Below are 15640 nucleotides of genomic sequence, written 5' to 3'. Positions count from 1 at the left end.
AGCTGTCAACGGGCATTCTAAGCTGAATGTGCCTCCTCTCGTCAGATCGCGGCCGCCAGCCAGCTTGAGGCCTGGCAAGTACCAGTATGGGTGACCGGCTGGGAATCCCAGGTCCCGCTGACTTTTAATTCCGTGAGTAGGTTTCTTTCCTTTTCGGAGGTGCGTTCGCACTGCAGAAAGCCCATAGGAAAGGAGGAGGAGCTGTCATCGGGCATTCTAAGCTGAATGTGCCTGCTCTCGTCTGATCGCGGCCGCCAGCCAGCTTGAGGCCTGGCAAGTACCAGTATGGGTGACCGGCTGGGAATCCCAGGTCCCGTTGACTTTTAATTCCGTGAGTAGGTTTCTTTCCTTTTCGGAGGTGCGTTCGCACTGCAGAAAGCCCATAGGAAAGGAGGAGGAGCTGTCAACGGGCATTCTAAGCTGAATGTGCCTGCTCTCGTCAGATCACGGCCGCCAGCCAGCTTGAGGCCTGGCAAGTACCAGTATGGGTGACCGGCTGGGAATCCCAGGTCCCATTGACTTTTAAGGCCGTGAGTAGGTTTCTTTCCTTTTCGGAGGTGCGTTCGCACTGCAGAAAGCCCATAGGAAAGGAGGAGGAGCTGTCAACGGGCATTCTAAGCTTAATGTACCTGCTCTCGTCAGATCGCGGCCGCCAGCCAGCTTGAGGCCTGGCAAGTACCAGTATGGGTGACCGGCTGGGAATCCCAGGTCCCGTTGACTTTTAAGGCCGTGAGTAGGTTTCTTTCCTTTTCGGAGGTGCGTTTGCACTGCAGAAAGCCCATAGGAAAGGAGGAGAAGCTGTCAACGGGCATTCTAAGCTGAATGTGCCTGCTATCGTCAGATCGCCGCCGCCAGCCAGCTTGAGGCCTGGCAAGTACCAGTATGGGTGACCGGCTGGGAATCCCAGGTCCCGTTGACTTTTAAGGCCGTGAGTAGTTTTCTTTCCTTTTCGGAGGTGCGTTCGCACTGCAGAAAGCCCATAGGAAAGGAAGAGGAGCTGTCAACGGGCATTCTAAGCTGAATGTGCCTGCTCTCGTCAGATCGCGGCCGCCAGCCAGCTTGAGGCCTGGCAAGTACCAGTATGGGTGACCGGCTGGGAATCCCAGGTCCCGTTGACTTTTCAGGCCGTGAGTAGGTTTCTTTCCTTTTCGGAGGTGCGTTCGCACTGCAGAAAGCCCATAGGAAAGGAGGAGGAGCTGTCAACGGGCATTCTAAGCTGAATGTGCCTGCTCTCGTCAGATCGTGGCCGCCAGCCAGCTTGAGGCCTGGCAAGTACCAGTATGGGTGACCGGCTGGGAATCCCAGGTCCCGTTGACTTTTAAGGCCATGAGTAGGTTTCTTTCCTTTTCGGAGGTGCGTTCGCACTGCAGAAAGCCCATAGGAAAGGAGGAGGAGCTGTCAACGGGCATTCTAAGCTGAATGTGCCTGCTCTCGTCAGATCGCGGCCGCCAGCCAGCTTGAGGCCTGGCAAGTACCAGTATGGGTGACCGGCTGGGAATCCCAGGTCCCAATGACTTTTAAGGCCGTGAGTAGGTTTCTTTCCTTTTCGGAGGTGCGTTCGCACTGCAGAAAGCCCATAGGAAAGGAGGAGAAGCTGTCAACGGGCATTCTAAGCTGAATGTGCCTGCTCTCGTCAGATCGCGGCCGCCAGCCAGCTTGAGGCCTGGCAAGTACTAGTATGGGTGACCGGCTGGGAATCCCAGGTCCCGTTGACTTTTAAGGCCGTGAGTAGTTTTCATTCCTTTTCGGAGGTGCGTTCGCACTGCAGAAAGCCCATAGGAAAGGAAGAGGAGCTGTCAATGGGCATTCTAAGCTGAATGTGCCTGCTCTCGTCAGATTGCGGCCGCCAGCCAGCTTGAGGCCTGGCAAGTACCAGTATGGGTGACCGGCTGGGAATCCCAGGTCCTGTTGACTTTTAAGGCCGTGTGTAGGTTTCTTTCCTTTTCGGAGGTGCGTTCGCACTGCAGAAAGCCCATAGGAAAGGAGGAGGAGCTGTCAACGGGCATTCTAAGCTGAATGTGCCTGCTCTCGTCAGATCACGGCCGCCAGCCAGCTTGAGGCCTGGCAAGTACCAGTATGGGTGACCGGCTGGGAATCCCAGGTCCCGTTGACTTTTAAGGCCGTGAGTAGGTTTCTTTCCTTTTCGGAGGTGCGTTCGCACTGCAGAAAGCCCATAGGAAAGGAGGAGGAGCTGTCAACGGGCATTCTAAGCTGAATGTGCCTGCTCTCGTCAGATCGCGGCCGCCAGCCAGCTTGAGGCCTGGCAAGTACTAGTATGGGTGACCGGCTGGGAATCCCAGGTCCCGTTGACTTTTAATTCCGTGAGTAGGTTTCTTTCCTTTTCGGAGGTGCGTTCGCACTGCAGAAAGCCCATAGGAAAGGAGGAGGAGCTGTCAACAGGCATTCTAAGCTGAATGTGCCTGCTCTCGTCAGATCACGGCCGCCAGCCAGCTTGAGGCCTGGCAAGTACCAGTATGGGTGACCGGCTGGGAATCCCAGGTCCCATTGACTTTTAAGGCCGTGAGTAGGTTTCTTTCCTTTTCGGAGGTGCGTTCGCACTGCAGAAAGCCCATAGGAAAGGAGGAGGAGCTGTCAACGGGCATTCTAAGCTTAATGTACCTGCTCTCGTCAGATCGCGGCCGCCAGCCAGCTTGAGGCCTGGCAAGTACCAGTATGGGTGACCGGCTGGGAATCCCAGGTCCCGTTGACTTTTAAGGCCGTGAGTAGGTTTCTTTCCTTTTCGGAGGTGCGTTTGCACTGCAGAAAGCCCATAGGAAAGGAGGAGAAGCTGTCAACGGGCATTCTAAGCTGAATGTGCCTGCTATCGTCAGATCGCCGCCGCCAGCCAGCTTGAGGCCTGGCAAGTACCAGTATGGGTGACCGGCTGGGAATCCCAGGTCCCGTTGACTTTTAAGGCCGTGAGTAGTTTTCTTTCCTTTTCGGAGGTGCGTTCGCACTGCAGAAAGCCCATAGGAAAGGAAGAGGAGCTGTCAACGGGCATTCTAAGCTGAATGTGCCTGCTCTCGTCAGATCGCGGCCGCCAGCCAGCTTGAGGCCTGGCAAGTACCAGTATGGGTGACCGGCTGGGAATCCCAGGTCCCGTTGACTTTTCAGGCCGTGAGTAGGTTTCTTTCCTTTTCGGAGGTGCGTTCGCACTGCAGAAAGCCCATAGGAAAGGAGGAGGAGCTGTCAACGGGCATTCTAAGCTGAATGTGCCTGCTCTCGTCAGATCGTGGCCGCCAGCCAGCTTGAGGCCTGGCAAGTACCAGTATGGGTGACCGGCTGGGAATCCCAGGTCCCGTTGACTTTTAAGGCCGTGAGTAGGTTTCTTTCCTTTTCGGAGGTGCGTTCGCACTGCAGAAAGCCCATAGGAAAGGAGGAGGAGCTGTCAACGGGCATTCTAAGCTGAATGTGCCTGCTCTCGTCAGATCGCGGCCGCCAGCCAGCTTGAGGCCTGGCAAGTACCAGTATGGGTGACCGGCTGGGAATCCCAGGTCCCGTTGACTTTTAAGGCCGTGAGTAGGTTTCTTTCCTTTTCGGAGGTGCGTTCGCACTGCAGAAAGCCCATAGGAAAGGAGGAGGAGCTGTCAACGGGCATTCTAAGCTGAATGTGCCTGCTCTCGTCAGATCGCGGCCACCAGCCAGCTTGAGGGCTGGCAAGTGCCAGTATGGGTGACCGGCTGGGAATCCCAGGTCCCGTTGACTTTTAAGGCCGTGAGTAGGTTTCTTTCCTTTTCGGAGGTGCGTTCGCACTGCAGAAAGCCCATAGGAAAGGAGGAGGAGCTGTCAACGGGCATTCTAAGCTGAATGTGCCTGCTCTCGTCAGATCGTGGCCGCCAGCCAGCTTGAGGCCTGGCAAGTACCAGTATGGGTGACCGGCTGGGAATCCCAGGTCCCGTTGACTTTTAAGGCCGTGAGTAGGTTTCTTTCCTTTTCGGAGGTGCGTTCGCACTGCAGAAAGCCCATAGGAAAGGAGGAGGAGCTGTCAACGGGCATTCTAAGCTGAATGTGCCTGCTCTCGTCAGATCGCGGCCGCCAGCCAGCTTGAGGCCTGGCAAGTACCAGTATGGGTGACCGGCTGGGAATCCCAGGTCCCAATGACTTTTAAGGCCGTGAGTAGGTTTCTTTCCTTTTCGGAGGTGCGTTCGCACTGCAGAAAGCCCATAGGAAAGGAGGAGAAGCTGTCAACGGGCATTCTAAGCTGAATGTGCCTGCTCTCGTCAGATCGCGGCCGCCAGCCAGCTTGAGGCCTGGCAAGTACTAGTATGGGTGACCGGCTGGGAATCCCAGGTCCCGTTGACTTTTAAGGCCGTGAGTAGTTTTCATTCCTTTTCGGAGGTGCGTTCGCACTGCAGAAAGCCCATAGGAAAGGAAGAGGAGCTGTCAATGGGCATTCTAAGCTGAATGTGCCTGCTCTCGTCAGATTGCGGCCGCCAGCCAGCTTGAGGCCTGGCAAGTACCAGTATGGGTGACCGGCTGGGAATCCCAGGTCCTGTTGACTTTTAAGGCCGTGTGTAGGTTTCTTTCCTTTTCGGAGGTGCGTTCGCACTGCAGAAAGCCCATAGGAAAGGAGGAGGAGCTGTCAACGGGCATTCTAAGCTGAATGTGCCTGCTCTCGTCAGATCACGGCCGCCAGCCAGCTTGAGGCCTGGCAAGTACCAGTATGGGTGACCGGCTGGGAATCCCAGGTCCCGTTGACTTTTAAGGCCGTGAGTAGGTTTCTTTCCTTTTCGGAGGTGCGTTCGCACTGCAGAAAGCCCATAGGAAAGGAGGAGGAGCTGTCAACGGGCATTCTAAGCTGAATGTGCCTGCTCTCGTCAGATCGCGGCCGCCAGCCAGCTTGAGGCCTGGCAAGTACTAGTATGGGTGACCGGCTGGGAATCCCAGGTCCCGTTGACTTTTAAGGCCGTGAGTAGTTTTCATTCCTTTTCGGAGGTGCGTTCGCACTGCAGAAAGCCCATAGGAAAGGAAGAGGAGCTGTCAATGGGCATTCTAAGCTGAATGTGCCTGCTCTCGTCAGATTGCGGCCGCCAGCCAGCTTGAGGCCTGGCAAGTACCAGTATGGGTGACCGGCTGGGAATCCCAGGTCCTGTTGACTTTTAAGGCCGTGTGTAGGTTTCTTTCCTTTTCGGAGGTGCGTTCGCACTGCAGAAAGCCCATAGGAAAGGAGGAGAAGCTGTCAACGGGCATTCTAAGCTGAATGTGCCTGCTCTCGTCAGATCACGGCCGCCAGCCAGCTTGAGGCCTGGCAAGTACCAGTATGGGTGACCGGCTGGGAATCCCAGGTCCCGTTGACTTTTAAGGCTGTGAGTAGGTTTCTTTCCTTTTCGGAGGTGCGTTTGCACTGCAGAAAGCCCATAGGAAAGGAGGAGGAGCTGTCAACGGGCATTCTAAGCTGAATGTGCCTCCTCTCGTCAGATCGCGGCCGCCAGCCAGCTTGAGGCCTGGCAAGTACCAGTATGGGTGACCGGCTGGGAATCCCAGGTCCCGCTGACTTTTAATTCCGTGAGTAGGTTTCTTTCCTTTTCGGAGGTGCGTTCGCACTGCAGAAAGCCCATAGGAAAGGAGGAGGAGCTGTCATCGGGCATTCTAAGCTGAATGTGCCTGCTCTCGTCTGATCGCGGCCGCCAGCCAGCTTGAGGCCTGGCAAGTACCAGTATGGGTGACCGGCTGGGAATCCCAGGTCCCGTTGACTTTTAATTCCGTGAGTAGGTTTCTTTCCTTTTCGGAGGTGCGTTCGCACTGCAGAAAGCCCATAGGAAAGGAGGAGGAGCTGTCAACGGGCATTCTAAGCTGAATGTGCCTGCTCTCGTCAGATCACGGCCGCCAGCCAGCTTGAGGCCTGGCAAGTACCAGTATGGGTGACCGGCTGGGAATCCCAGGTCCCATTGACTTTTAAGGCCGTGAGTAGGTTTCTTTCCTTTTCGGAGGTGCGTTCGCACTGCAGAAAGCCCATAGGAAAGGAGGAGGAGCTGTCAACGGGCATTCTAAGCTTAATGTACCTGCTCTCGTCAGATCGCGGCCGCCAGCCAGCTTGAGGCCTGGCAAGTACCAGTATGGGTGACCGGCTGGGAATCCCAGGTCCCGTTGACTTTTAAGGCCGTGAGTAGGTTTCTTTCCTTTTCGGAGGTGCGTTTGCACTGCAGAAAGCCCATAGGAAAGGAGGAGAAGCTGTCAACGGGCATTCTAAGCTGAATGTGCCTGCTATCGTCAGATCGCCGCCGCCAGCCAGCTTGAGGCCTGGCAAGTACCAGTATGGGTGACCGGCTGGGAATCCCAGGTCCCGTTGACTTTTAAGGCCGTGAGTAGTTTTCTTTCCTTTTCGGAGGTGCGTTCGCACTGCAGAAAGCCCATAGGAAAGGAAGAGGAGCTGTCAACGGGCATTCTAAGCTGAATGTGCCTGCTCTCGTCAGATCGCGGCCGCCAGCCAGCTTGAGGCCTGGCAAGTACCAGTATGGGTGACCGGCTGGGAATCCCAGGTCCCGTTGACTTTTCAGGCCGTGAGTAGGTTTCTTTCCTTTTCGGAGGTGCGTTCGCACTGCAGAAAGCCCATAGGAAAGGAGGAGGAGCTGTCAACGGGCATTCTAAGCTGAATGTGCCTGCTCTCGTCAGATCGTGGCCGCCAGCCAGCTTGAGGCCTGGCAAGTACCAGTATGGGTGACCGGCTGGGAATCCCAGGTCCCGTTGACTTTTAAGGCCATGAGTAGGTTTCTTTCCTTTTCGGAGGTGCGTTCGCACTGCAGAAAGCCCATAGGAAAGGAGGAGGAGCTGTCAACGGGCATTCTAAGCTGAATGTGCCTGCTCTCGTCAGATCGCGGCCGCCAGCCAGCTTGAGGCCTGGCAAGTACCAGTATGGGTGACCGGCTGGGAATCCCAGGTCCCAATGACTTTTAAGGCCGTGAGTAGGTTTCTTTCCTTTTCGGAGGTGCGTTCGCACTGCAGAAAGCCCATAGGAAAGGAGGAGAAGCTGTCAACGGGCATTCTAAGCTGAATGTGCCTGCTCTCGTCAGATCGCGGCCGCCAGCCAGCTTGAGGCCTGGCAAGTACTAGTATGGGTGACCGGCTGGGAATCCCAGGTCCCGTTGACTTTTAAGGCCGTGAGTAGTTTTCATTCCTTTTCGGAGGTGCGTTCGCACTGCAGAAAGCCCATAGGAAAGGAAGAGGAGCTGTCAACGGGCATTCTAAGCTGAATGTGCCTGCTCTCGTCAGATTGCGGCCGCCAGCCAGCTTGAGGCCTGGCAAGTACCAGTATGGGTGACCGGCTGGGAATCCCAGGTCCTGTTGACTTTTAAGGCCGTGTGTAGGTTTCTTTCCTTTTCGGAGGTGCGTTCGCACTGCAGAAAGCCCATAGGAAAGGAGGAGGAGCTGTCAACGGGCATTCTAAGCTGAATGTGCCTGCTCTCGTCAGATCACGGCCGCCAGCCAGCTTGAGGCCTGGCAAGTACCAGTATGGGTGACCGGCTGGGAATCCCAGGTCCCGTTGACTTTTAAGGCCGTGAGTAGGTTTCTTTCCTTTTCGGAGGTGCGTTCGCACTGCAGAAAGCCCATAGGAAAGGAGGAGGAGCTGTCAACGGGCATTCTAAGCTGAATGTGCCTGCTCTCGTCAGATCGCGGCCGCCAGCCAGCTTGAGGCCTGGCAAGTACTAGTATGGGTGACCGGCTGGGAATCCCAGGTCCCGTTGACTTTTAATTCCGTGAGTAGGTTTCTTTCCTTTTCGGAGGTGCGTTCGCACTGCAGAAAGCCCATAGGAAAGGAGGAGGAGCTGTCAACAGGCATTCTAAGCTGAATGTGCCTGCTCTCGTCAGATCACGGCCGCCAGCCAGCTTGAGGCCTGGCAAGTACCAGTATGGGTGACCGGCTGGGAATCCCAGGTCCCATTGACTTTTAAGGCCGTGAGTAGGTTTCTTTCCTTTTCGGAGGTGCGTTCGCACTGCAGAAAGCCCATAGGAAAGGAGGAGGAGCTGTCAACGGGCATTCTAAGCTTAATGTACCTGCTCTCGTCAGATCGCGGCCGCCAGCCAGCTTGAGGCCTGGCAAGTACCAGTATGGGTGACCGGCTGGGAATCCCAGGTCCCGTTGACTTTTAAGGCCGTGAGTAGGTTTCTTTCCTTTTCGGAGGTGCGTTTGCACTGCAGAAAGCCCATAGGAAAGGAGGAGAAGCTGTCAACGGGCATTCTAAGCTGAATGTGCCTGCTATCGTCAGATCGCCGCCGCCAGCCAGCTTGAGGCCTGGCAAGTACCAGTATGGGTGACCGGCTGGGAATCCCAGGTCCCGTTGACTTTTAAGGCCGTGAGTAGTTTTCTTTCCTTTTCGGAGGTGCGTTCGCACTGCAGAAAGCCCATAGGAAAGGAAGAGGAGCTGTCAACGGGCATTCTAAGCTGAATGTGCCTGCTCTCGTCAGATCGCGGCTGCCAGCCAGCTTGAGGCCTGGCAAGTACCAGTATGGGTGACCGGCTGGGAATCCCAGGTCCCGTTGACTTTTCAGGCCGTGAGTAGGTTTCTTTCCTTTTCGGAGGTGCGTTCGCACTGCAGAAAGCCCATAGGAAAGGAGGAGGAGCTGTCAACGGGCATTCTAAGCTGAATGTGCCTGCTCTCGTCAGATCGTGGCCGCCAGCCAGCTTGAGGCCTGGCAAGTACCAGTATGGGTGACCGGCTGGGAATCCCAGGTCCCGTTGACTTTTAAGGCCGTGAGTAGGTTTCTTTCCTTTTCGGAGGTGCGTTCGCACTGCAGAAAGCCCATAGGAAAGGAGGAGGAGCTGTCAACGGGCATTCTAAGCTGAATGTGCCTGCTCTCGTCAGATCGCGGCCGCCAGCCAGCTTGAGGCCTGGCAAGTACCAGTATGGGTGACCGGCTGGGAATCCCAGGTCCCAATGACTTTTAAGGCCGTGAGTAGGTTTCTTTCCTTTTCGGAGGTGCGTTCGCACTGCAGAAAGCCCATAGGAAAGGAGGAGAAGCTGTCAACGGGCATTCTAAGCTGAATGTGCCTGCTCTCGTCAGATCGCGGCCGCCAGCCAGCTTGAGGCCTGGCAAGTACTAGTATGGGTGACTGGCTGGGAATCCCAGGTCCCGTTGACTTTTAAGGCCGTGAGTAGTTTTCATTCCTTTTCGGAGGTGCGTTCGCACTGCAGAAAGCCCATAGGAAAGGAAGAGGAGCTGTCAATGGGCATTCTAAGCTGAATGTGCCTGCTCTCGTCAGATTGCGGCCACCAGCCAGCTTGAGGCCTGGCAAGTACCAGTATGGGTGACCGGCTGGGAATCCCAGGTCCTGTTGACTTTTAAGGCCGTGTGTAGGTTTCTTTCCTTTTCGGAGGTGCGTTCGCACTGCAGAAAGCCCATAGGAAAGGAGGAGGAGCTGTCAACGGGCATTCTAAGCTGAATGTGCCTGCTCTCGTCAGATCACGGCCGCCAGCCAGCTTGAGGCCTGGCAAGTACCAGTATGGGTGACCGGCTGGGAATCCCAGGTCCCGTTGACTTTTAAGGCCGTGAGTAGGTTTCTTTCCTTTTCGGAGGTGCGTTCGCACTGCAGAAAGCCCATAGGAAAGGAGGAGGAGCTGTCAACGGGCATTCTAAGCTGAATGTGCCTGCTCTCGTCAGATCGCGGCCGCCAGCCAGCTTGAGGCCTGGCAAGTACTAGTATGGGTGACCGGCTGGGAATCCCAGGTCCCGTTGACTTTTAAGGCCGTGAGTAGTTTTCATTCCTTTTCGGAGGTGCGTTCGCACTGCAGAAAGCCCATAGGAAAGGAAGAGGAGCTGTCAATGGGCATTCTAAGCTGAATGTGCCTGCTCTCGTCAGATTGCGGCCGCCAGCCAGCTTGAGGCCTGGCAAGTACCAGTATGGGTGACCGGCTGGGAATCCCAGGTCCTGTTGACTTTTAAGGCCGTGTGTAGGTTTCTTTCCTTTTCGGAGGTGCGTTCGCACTGCAGAAAGCCCATAGGAAAGGAGGAGGAGCTGTCAACGGGCATTCTAAGCTGAATGTGCCTGCTCTCGTCAGATCACGGCCGCCAGCCAGCTTGAGGCCTGGCAAGTACCAGTATGGGTGACCGGCTGGGAATCCCAGGTCCCGTTGACTTTTAAGGCTGTGAGTAGGTTTCTTTCCTTTTCGGAGGTGCGTTTGCACTGCAGAAAGCCCATAGGAAAGGAGGAGGAGCTGTCAACGGGCATTCTAAGCTGAATGTGCCTCCTCTCGTCAGATCGCGGCCGCCAGCCAGCTTGAGGCCTGGCAAGTACCAGTATGGGTGACCGGCTGGGAATCCCAGGTCCCGCTGACTTTTAATTCCGTGAGTAGGTTTCTTTCCTTTTCGGAGGTGCGTTCGCACTGCAGAAAGCCCATAGGAAAGGAGGAGGAGCTGTCATCGGGCATTCTAAGCTGAATGTGCCTGCTCTCGTCTGATCGCGGCCGCCAGCCAGCTTGAGGCCTGGCAAGTACCAGTATGGGTGACCGGCTGGGAATCCCAGGTCCCGTTGACTTTTAATTCCGTGAGTAGGTTTCTTTCCTTTTCGGAGGTGCGTTCGCACTGCAGAAAGCCCATAGGAAAGGAGGAGGAGCTGTCAACGGGCATTCTAAGCTGAATGTGCCTGCTCTCGTCAGATCACGGCCGCCAGCCAGCTTGAGGCCTGGCAAGTACCAGTATGGGTGACCGGCTGGGAATCCCAGGTCCCATTGACTTTTAAGGCCGTGAGTAGGTTTCTTTCCTTTTCGGAGGTGCGTTCGCACTGCAGAAAGCCCATAGGAAAGGAGGAGGAGCTGTCAACGGGCATTCTAAGCTTAATGTACCTGCTCTCGTCAGATCGCGGCCGCCAGCCAGCTTGAGGCCTGGCAAGTACCAGTATGGGTGACCGGCTGGGAATCCCAGGTCCCGTTGACTTTTAAGGCCGTGAGTAGGTTTCTTTCCTTTTCGGAGGTGCGTTTGCACTGCAGAAAGCCCATAGGAAAGGAGGAGAAGCTGTCAACGGGCATTCTAAGCTGAATGTGCCTGCTATCGTCAGATCGCCGCCGCCAGCCAGCTTGAGGCCTGGCAAGTACCAGTATGGGTGACCGGCTGGGAATCCCAGGTCCCGTTGACTTTTAAGGCCGTGAGTAGTTTTCTTTCCTTTTCGGAGGTGCGTTCGCACTGCAGAAAGCCCATAGGAAAGGAAGAGGAGCTGTCAACGGGCATTCTAAGCTGAATGTGCCTGCTCTCGTCAGATCGCGGCCGCCAGCCAGCTTGAGGCCTGGCAAGTACCAGTATGGGTGACCGGCTGGGAATCCCAGGTCCCGTTGACTTTTCAGGCCGTGAGTAGGTTTCTTTCCTTTTCGGAGGTGCGTTCGCACTGCAGAAAGCCCATAGGAAAGGAGGAGGAGCTGTCAACGGGCATTCTAAGCTGAATGTGCCTGCTCTCGTCAGATCGTGGCCGCCAGCCAGCTTGAGGCCTGGCAAGTACCAGTATGGGTGACCGGCTGGGAATCCCAGGTCCCGTTGACTTTTAAGGCCATGAGTAGGTTTCTTTCCTTTTCGGAGGTGCGTTCGCACTGCAGAAAGCCCATAGGAAAGGAGGAGGAGCTGTCAACGGGCATTCTAAGCTGAATGTGCCTGCTCTCGTCAGATCGCGGCCGCCAGCCAGCTTGAGGCCTGGCAAGTACCAGTATGGGTGACCGGCTGGGAATCCCAGGTCCCAATGACTTTTAAGGCCGTGAGTAGGTTTCTTTCCTTTTCGGAGGTGCGTTCGCACTGCAGAAAGCCCATAGGAAAGGAGGAGAAGCTGTCAACGGGCATTCTAAGCTGAATGTGCCTGCTCTCGTCAGATCGCGGCCGCCAGCCAGCTTGAGGCCTGGCAAGTACTAGTATGGGTGACCGGCTGGGAATCCCAGGTCCCGTTGACTTTTAAGGCCGTGAGTAGTTTTCATTCCTTTTCGGAGGTGCGTTCGCACTGCAGAAAGCCCATAGGAAAGGAAGAGGAGCTGTCAATGGGCATTCTAAGCTGAATGTGCCTGCTCTCGTCAGATTGCGGCCGCCAGCCAGCTTGAGGCCTGGCAAGTACCAGTATGGGTGACCGGCTGGGAATCCCAGGTCCTGTTGACTTTTAAGGCCGTGTGTAGGTTTCTTTCCTTTTCGGAGGTGCGTTCGCACTGCAGAAAGCCCATAGGAAAGGAGGAGGAGCTGTCAACGGGCATTCTAAGCTGAATGTGCCTGCTCTCGTCAGATCACGGCCGCCAGCCAGCTTGAGGCCTGGCAAGTACCAGTATGGGTGACCGGCTGGGAATCCCAGGTCCCGTTGACTTTTAAGGCCGTGAGTAGGTTTCTTTCCTTTTCGGAGGTGCGTTCGCACTGCAGAAAGCCCATAGGAAAGGAGGAGGAGCTGTCAACGGGCATTCTAAGCTGAATGTGCCTGCTCTCGTCAGATCGCGGCCGCCAGCCAGCTTGAGGCCTGGCAAGTACTAGTATGGGTGACCGGCTGGGAATCCCAGGTCCCGTTGACTTTTAATTCCGTGAGTAGGTTTCTTTCCTTTTCGGAGGTGCGTTCGCACTGCAGAAAGCCCATAGGAAAGGAGGAGGAGCTGTCAACAGGCATTCTAAGCTGAATGTGCCTGCTCTCGTCAGATCACGGCCGCCAGCCAGCTTGAGGCCTGGCAAGTACCAGTATGGGTGACCGGCTGGGAATCCCAGGTCCCATTGACTTTTAAGGCCGTGAGTAGGTTTCTTTCCTTTTCGGAGGTGCGTTCGCACTGCAGAAAGCCCATAGGAAAGGAGGAGGAGCTGTCAACGGGCATTCTAAGCTTAATGTACCTGCTCTCGTCAGATCGCGGCCGCCAGCCAGCTTGAGGCCTGGCAAGTACCAGTATGGGTGACCGGCTGGGAATCCCAGGTCCCGTTGACTTTTAAGGCCGTGAGTAGGTTTCTTTCCTTTTCGGAGGTGCGTTTGCACTGCAGAAAGCCCATAGGAAAGGAGGAGAAGCTGTCAACGGGCATTCTAAGCTGAATGTGCCTGCTATCGTCAGATCGCCGCCGCCAGCCAGCTTGAGGCCTGGCAAGTACCAGTATGGGTGACCGGCTGGGAATCCCAGGTCCCGTTGACTTTTAAGGCCGTGAGTAGTTTTCTTTCCTTTTCGGAGGTGCGTTCGCACTGCAGAAAGCCCATAGGAAAGGAAGAGGAGCTGTCAACGGGCATTCTAAGCTGAATGTGCCTGCTCTCGTCAGATCGCGGCCGCCAGCCAGCTTGAGGCCTGGCAAGTACCAGTATGGGTGACCGGCTGGGAATCCCAGGTCCCGTTGACTTTTCAGGCCGTGAGTAGGTTTCTTTCCTTTTCGGAGGTGCGTTCGCACTGCAGAAAGCCCATAGGAAAGGAGGAGGAGCTGTCAACGGGCATTCTAAGCTGAATGTGCCTGCTCTCGTCAGATCGTGGCCGCCAGCCAGCTTGAGGCCTGGCAAGTACCAGTATGGGTGACCGGCTGGGAATCCCAGGTCCCGTTGACTTTTAAGGCCGTGAGTAGGTTTCTTTCCTTTTCGGAGGTGCGTTCGCACTGCAGAAAGCCCATAGGAAAGGAGGAGGAGCTGTCAACGGGCATTCTAAGCTGAATGTGCCTGCTCTCGTCAGATCGCGGCCGCCAGCCAGCTTGAGGCCTGGCAAGTACCAGTATGGGTGACCGGCTGGGAATCCCAGGTCCCAATGACTTTTAAGGCCGTGAGTAGGTTTCTTTCCTTTTCGGAGGTGCGTTCGCACTGCAGAAAGCCCATAGGAAAGGAGGAGAAGCTGTCAACGGGCATTCTAAGCTGAATGTGCCTGCTCTCGTCAGATCGCGGCCGCCAGCCAGCTTGAGGCCTGGCAAGTACTAGTATGGGTGACTGGCTGGGAATCCCAGGTCCCGTTGACTTTTAAGGCCGTGAGTAGTTTTCATTCCTTTTCGGAGGTGCGTTCGCACTGCAGAAAGCCCATAGGAAAGGAAGAGGAGCTGTCAATGGGCATTCTAAGCTGAATGTGCCTGCTCTCGTCAGATTGCGGCCACCAGCCAGCTTGAGGCCTGGCAAGTACCAGTATGGGTGACCGGCTGGGAATCCCAGGTCCTGTTGACTTTTAAGGCCGTGTGTAGGTTTCTTTCCTTTTCGGAGGTGCGTTCGCACTGCAGAAAGCCCATAGGAAAGGAGGAGGAGCTGTCAACGGGCATTCTAAGCTGAATGTGCCTGCTCTCGTCAGATCACGGCCGCCAGCCAGCTTGAGGCCTGGCAAGTACCAGTATGGGTGACCGGCTGGGAATCCCAGGTCCCGTTGACTTTTAAGGCCGTGAGTAGGTTTCTTTCCTTTTCGGAGGTGCGTTCGCACTGCAGAAAGCCCATAGGAAAGGAGGAGGAGCTGTCAACGGGCATTCTAAGCTGAATGTGCCTGCTCTCGTCAGATCGCGGCCGCCAGCCAGCTTGAGGCCTGGCAAGTACTAGTATGGGTGACCGGCTGGGAATCCCAGGTCCCGTTGACTTTTAAGGCCGTGAGTAGTTTTCATTCCTTTTCGGAGGTGCGTTCGCACTGCAGAAAGCCCATAGGAAAGGAAGAGGAGCTGTCAATGGGCATTCTAAGCTGAATGTGCCTGCTCTCGTCAGATTGCGGCCGCCAGCCAGCTTGAGGCCTGGCAAGTACCAGTATGGGTGACCGGCTGGGAATCCCAGGTCCTGTTGACTTTTAAGGCCGTGTGTAGGTTTCTTTCCTTTTCGGAGGTGCGTTCGCACTGCAGAAAGCCCATAGGAAAGGAGGAGGAGCTGTCAACGGGCATTCTAAGCTGAATGTGCCTGCTCTCGTCAGATCACGGCCGCCAGCCAGCTTGAGGCCTGGCAAGTACCAGTATGGGTGACCGGCTGGGAATCCCAGGTCCCGTTGACTTTTAAGGCTGTGAGTAGGTTTCTTTCCTTTTCGGAGGTGCGTTTGCACTGCAGAAAGCCCATAGGAAAGGAGGAGGAGCTGTCAACGGGCATTCTAAGCTGAATGTGCCTCCTCTCGTCAGATCGCGGCCGCCAGCCAGCTTGAGGCCTGGCAAGTACCAGTATGGGTGACCGGCTGGGAATCCCAGGTCCCGCTGACTTTTAATTCCGTGAGTAGGTTTCTTTCCTTTTCGGAGGTGCGTTCGCACTGCAGAAAGCCCATAGGAAAGGAGGAGGAGCTGTCATCGGGCATTCTAAGCTGAATGTGCCTGCTCTCGTCTGATCGCGGCCGCCAGCCAGCTTGAGGCCTGGCAAGTACCAGTATGGGTGACCGGCTGGGAATCCCAGGTCCCGTTGACTTTTAATTCCGTGAGTAGGTTTCTTTCCTTTTCGGAGGTGCGTTCGCACTGCAGAAAGCCCATAGGAAAGGAGGAGGAGCTGTCAACGGGCATTCTAAGCTTAATGTACCTGCTCTCGTCAGATCGCGGCCGCCAGCCAGCTTGAGGCCTGGCAAGTACCAGTATGGGTGACCGGCTGGGAATCCCAGGTCCCGTTGACTTTTAAGGCCGTGAGTAGGTTTCTTTCCTTTTCGGAGGTGCGTTTGCACTGCAGAAAGCCCATAGGAAAGGAGGAGAAGCTGTCAACGGGCATTCTAAGCTGAATGTGCCTGCTATCGTCAGATCGCCGCCGCCAGCCAGCTTGAGGCCTGGCAAGTACCAGTATGGGTGACCGGCTGGGAATCCCAGGTCCTGT

At 55.7% G+C, this 15640-nt stretch overlaps 55 pseudogenes; all 55 read left to right on the top strand.

Annotated features, from left to right (window-relative positions):
- The first annotated feature begins 203 nt into the window (after nt 1–203).
- LOC136630160 (5S ribosomal RNA) lies at nt 204–322 on the top strand (annotated as a pseudogene).
- A 279-nt stretch (nt 323–601) lies between these two features.
- LOC136629745 (5S ribosomal RNA) lies at nt 602–720 on the top strand (annotated as a pseudogene).
- Nucleotides 721–999: 279 nt separating this feature from the next.
- Nucleotides 1000–1118, top strand: LOC136630925 (5S ribosomal RNA; annotated as a pseudogene).
- Nucleotides 1119–1198: 80 nt separating this feature from the next.
- Nucleotides 1199–1317, top strand: LOC136630180 (5S ribosomal RNA; annotated as a pseudogene).
- Nucleotides 1318–1596: 279 nt separating this feature from the next.
- On the top strand, nt 1597–1715 carry LOC136630597 (5S ribosomal RNA; annotated as a pseudogene).
- Nucleotides 1716–1795: 80 nt separating this feature from the next.
- On the top strand, nt 1796–1914 carry LOC136630709 (5S ribosomal RNA; annotated as a pseudogene).
- An 80-nt stretch (nt 1915–1994) lies between these two features.
- LOC136630335 (5S ribosomal RNA) lies at nt 1995–2113 on the top strand (annotated as a pseudogene).
- An 80-nt stretch (nt 2114–2193) lies between these two features.
- Nucleotides 2194–2312, top strand: LOC136630586 (5S ribosomal RNA; annotated as a pseudogene).
- A 279-nt stretch (nt 2313–2591) lies between these two features.
- LOC136629744 (5S ribosomal RNA) lies at nt 2592–2710 on the top strand (annotated as a pseudogene).
- A 279-nt stretch (nt 2711–2989) lies between these two features.
- LOC136631038 (5S ribosomal RNA) lies at nt 2990–3108 on the top strand (annotated as a pseudogene).
- Nucleotides 3109–3188: 80 nt separating this feature from the next.
- LOC136630178 (5S ribosomal RNA) lies at nt 3189–3307 on the top strand (annotated as a pseudogene).
- Nucleotides 3308–3387: 80 nt separating this feature from the next.
- Nucleotides 3388–3506, top strand: LOC136631037 (5S ribosomal RNA; annotated as a pseudogene).
- A 279-nt stretch (nt 3507–3785) lies between these two features.
- Nucleotides 3786–3904, top strand: LOC136630177 (5S ribosomal RNA; annotated as a pseudogene).
- Nucleotides 3905–4183: 279 nt separating this feature from the next.
- On the top strand, nt 4184–4302 carry LOC136630574 (5S ribosomal RNA; annotated as a pseudogene).
- Nucleotides 4303–4382: 80 nt separating this feature from the next.
- LOC136630708 (5S ribosomal RNA) lies at nt 4383–4501 on the top strand (annotated as a pseudogene).
- Nucleotides 4502–4581: 80 nt separating this feature from the next.
- LOC136630334 (5S ribosomal RNA) lies at nt 4582–4700 on the top strand (annotated as a pseudogene).
- Nucleotides 4701–4780: 80 nt separating this feature from the next.
- LOC136630562 (5S ribosomal RNA) lies at nt 4781–4899 on the top strand (annotated as a pseudogene).
- An 80-nt stretch (nt 4900–4979) lies between these two features.
- LOC136630707 (5S ribosomal RNA) lies at nt 4980–5098 on the top strand (annotated as a pseudogene).
- An 80-nt stretch (nt 5099–5178) lies between these two features.
- On the top strand, nt 5179–5297 carry LOC136630332 (5S ribosomal RNA; annotated as a pseudogene).
- A 279-nt stretch (nt 5298–5576) lies between these two features.
- Nucleotides 5577–5695, top strand: LOC136630159 (5S ribosomal RNA; annotated as a pseudogene).
- A 279-nt stretch (nt 5696–5974) lies between these two features.
- On the top strand, nt 5975–6093 carry LOC136629742 (5S ribosomal RNA; annotated as a pseudogene).
- Nucleotides 6094–6372: 279 nt separating this feature from the next.
- On the top strand, nt 6373–6491 carry LOC136631036 (5S ribosomal RNA; annotated as a pseudogene).
- Nucleotides 6492–6571: 80 nt separating this feature from the next.
- On the top strand, nt 6572–6690 carry LOC136630176 (5S ribosomal RNA; annotated as a pseudogene).
- Nucleotides 6691–6969: 279 nt separating this feature from the next.
- LOC136630551 (5S ribosomal RNA) lies at nt 6970–7088 on the top strand (annotated as a pseudogene).
- Nucleotides 7089–7168: 80 nt separating this feature from the next.
- LOC136630498 (5S ribosomal RNA) lies at nt 7169–7287 on the top strand (annotated as a pseudogene).
- Nucleotides 7288–7367: 80 nt separating this feature from the next.
- LOC136630330 (5S ribosomal RNA) lies at nt 7368–7486 on the top strand (annotated as a pseudogene).
- Nucleotides 7487–7566: 80 nt separating this feature from the next.
- LOC136630539 (5S ribosomal RNA) lies at nt 7567–7685 on the top strand (annotated as a pseudogene).
- Nucleotides 7686–7964: 279 nt separating this feature from the next.
- Nucleotides 7965–8083, top strand: LOC136629741 (5S ribosomal RNA; annotated as a pseudogene).
- A 279-nt stretch (nt 8084–8362) lies between these two features.
- Nucleotides 8363–8481, top strand: LOC136629755 (5S ribosomal RNA; annotated as a pseudogene).
- Nucleotides 8482–8561: 80 nt separating this feature from the next.
- LOC136630175 (5S ribosomal RNA) lies at nt 8562–8680 on the top strand (annotated as a pseudogene).
- A 279-nt stretch (nt 8681–8959) lies between these two features.
- LOC136629996 (5S ribosomal RNA) lies at nt 8960–9078 on the top strand (annotated as a pseudogene).
- An 80-nt stretch (nt 9079–9158) lies between these two features.
- On the top strand, nt 9159–9277 carry LOC136630669 (5S ribosomal RNA; annotated as a pseudogene).
- An 80-nt stretch (nt 9278–9357) lies between these two features.
- LOC136630329 (5S ribosomal RNA) lies at nt 9358–9476 on the top strand (annotated as a pseudogene).
- An 80-nt stretch (nt 9477–9556) lies between these two features.
- LOC136630528 (5S ribosomal RNA) lies at nt 9557–9675 on the top strand (annotated as a pseudogene).
- An 80-nt stretch (nt 9676–9755) lies between these two features.
- LOC136630706 (5S ribosomal RNA) lies at nt 9756–9874 on the top strand (annotated as a pseudogene).
- An 80-nt stretch (nt 9875–9954) lies between these two features.
- On the top strand, nt 9955–10073 carry LOC136630328 (5S ribosomal RNA; annotated as a pseudogene).
- A 279-nt stretch (nt 10074–10352) lies between these two features.
- Nucleotides 10353–10471, top strand: LOC136630157 (5S ribosomal RNA; annotated as a pseudogene).
- Nucleotides 10472–10750: 279 nt separating this feature from the next.
- LOC136629740 (5S ribosomal RNA) lies at nt 10751–10869 on the top strand (annotated as a pseudogene).
- Nucleotides 10870–11148: 279 nt separating this feature from the next.
- LOC136631035 (5S ribosomal RNA) lies at nt 11149–11267 on the top strand (annotated as a pseudogene).
- An 80-nt stretch (nt 11268–11347) lies between these two features.
- LOC136630173 (5S ribosomal RNA) lies at nt 11348–11466 on the top strand (annotated as a pseudogene).
- Nucleotides 11467–11745: 279 nt separating this feature from the next.
- LOC136630517 (5S ribosomal RNA) lies at nt 11746–11864 on the top strand (annotated as a pseudogene).
- An 80-nt stretch (nt 11865–11944) lies between these two features.
- LOC136630705 (5S ribosomal RNA) lies at nt 11945–12063 on the top strand (annotated as a pseudogene).
- Nucleotides 12064–12143: 80 nt separating this feature from the next.
- LOC136630327 (5S ribosomal RNA) lies at nt 12144–12262 on the top strand (annotated as a pseudogene).
- Nucleotides 12263–12342: 80 nt separating this feature from the next.
- LOC136630506 (5S ribosomal RNA) lies at nt 12343–12461 on the top strand (annotated as a pseudogene).
- Nucleotides 12462–12740: 279 nt separating this feature from the next.
- On the top strand, nt 12741–12859 carry LOC136629739 (5S ribosomal RNA; annotated as a pseudogene).
- A 279-nt stretch (nt 12860–13138) lies between these two features.
- On the top strand, nt 13139–13257 carry LOC136631034 (5S ribosomal RNA; annotated as a pseudogene).
- Nucleotides 13258–13337: 80 nt separating this feature from the next.
- Nucleotides 13338–13456, top strand: LOC136630172 (5S ribosomal RNA; annotated as a pseudogene).
- Nucleotides 13457–13735: 279 nt separating this feature from the next.
- LOC136629995 (5S ribosomal RNA) lies at nt 13736–13854 on the top strand (annotated as a pseudogene).
- An 80-nt stretch (nt 13855–13934) lies between these two features.
- LOC136630668 (5S ribosomal RNA) lies at nt 13935–14053 on the top strand (annotated as a pseudogene).
- An 80-nt stretch (nt 14054–14133) lies between these two features.
- LOC136630326 (5S ribosomal RNA) lies at nt 14134–14252 on the top strand (annotated as a pseudogene).
- An 80-nt stretch (nt 14253–14332) lies between these two features.
- Nucleotides 14333–14451, top strand: LOC136630494 (5S ribosomal RNA; annotated as a pseudogene).
- An 80-nt stretch (nt 14452–14531) lies between these two features.
- On the top strand, nt 14532–14650 carry LOC136630704 (5S ribosomal RNA; annotated as a pseudogene).
- An 80-nt stretch (nt 14651–14730) lies between these two features.
- Nucleotides 14731–14849, top strand: LOC136630325 (5S ribosomal RNA; annotated as a pseudogene).
- Nucleotides 14850–15128: 279 nt separating this feature from the next.
- LOC136630156 (5S ribosomal RNA) lies at nt 15129–15247 on the top strand (annotated as a pseudogene).
- An 80-nt stretch (nt 15248–15327) lies between these two features.
- Nucleotides 15328–15446, top strand: LOC136629738 (5S ribosomal RNA; annotated as a pseudogene).
- Nucleotides 15447–15640: the final 194 nt, after the last annotated feature.

Source organism: Eleutherodactylus coqui, chromosome 5 (assembly GCF_035609145.1).
Source record: "Eleutherodactylus coqui strain aEleCoq1 chromosome 5, aEleCoq1.hap1, whole genome shotgun sequence".
Classification (NCBI taxonomy): Eukaryota; Metazoa; Chordata; class Amphibia; order Anura; family Eleutherodactylidae; genus Eleutherodactylus; species Eleutherodactylus coqui.
Note: the sequence above shows the minus strand (reverse complement) of the source record. Positions and strands in the feature narration are given on the sequence as shown.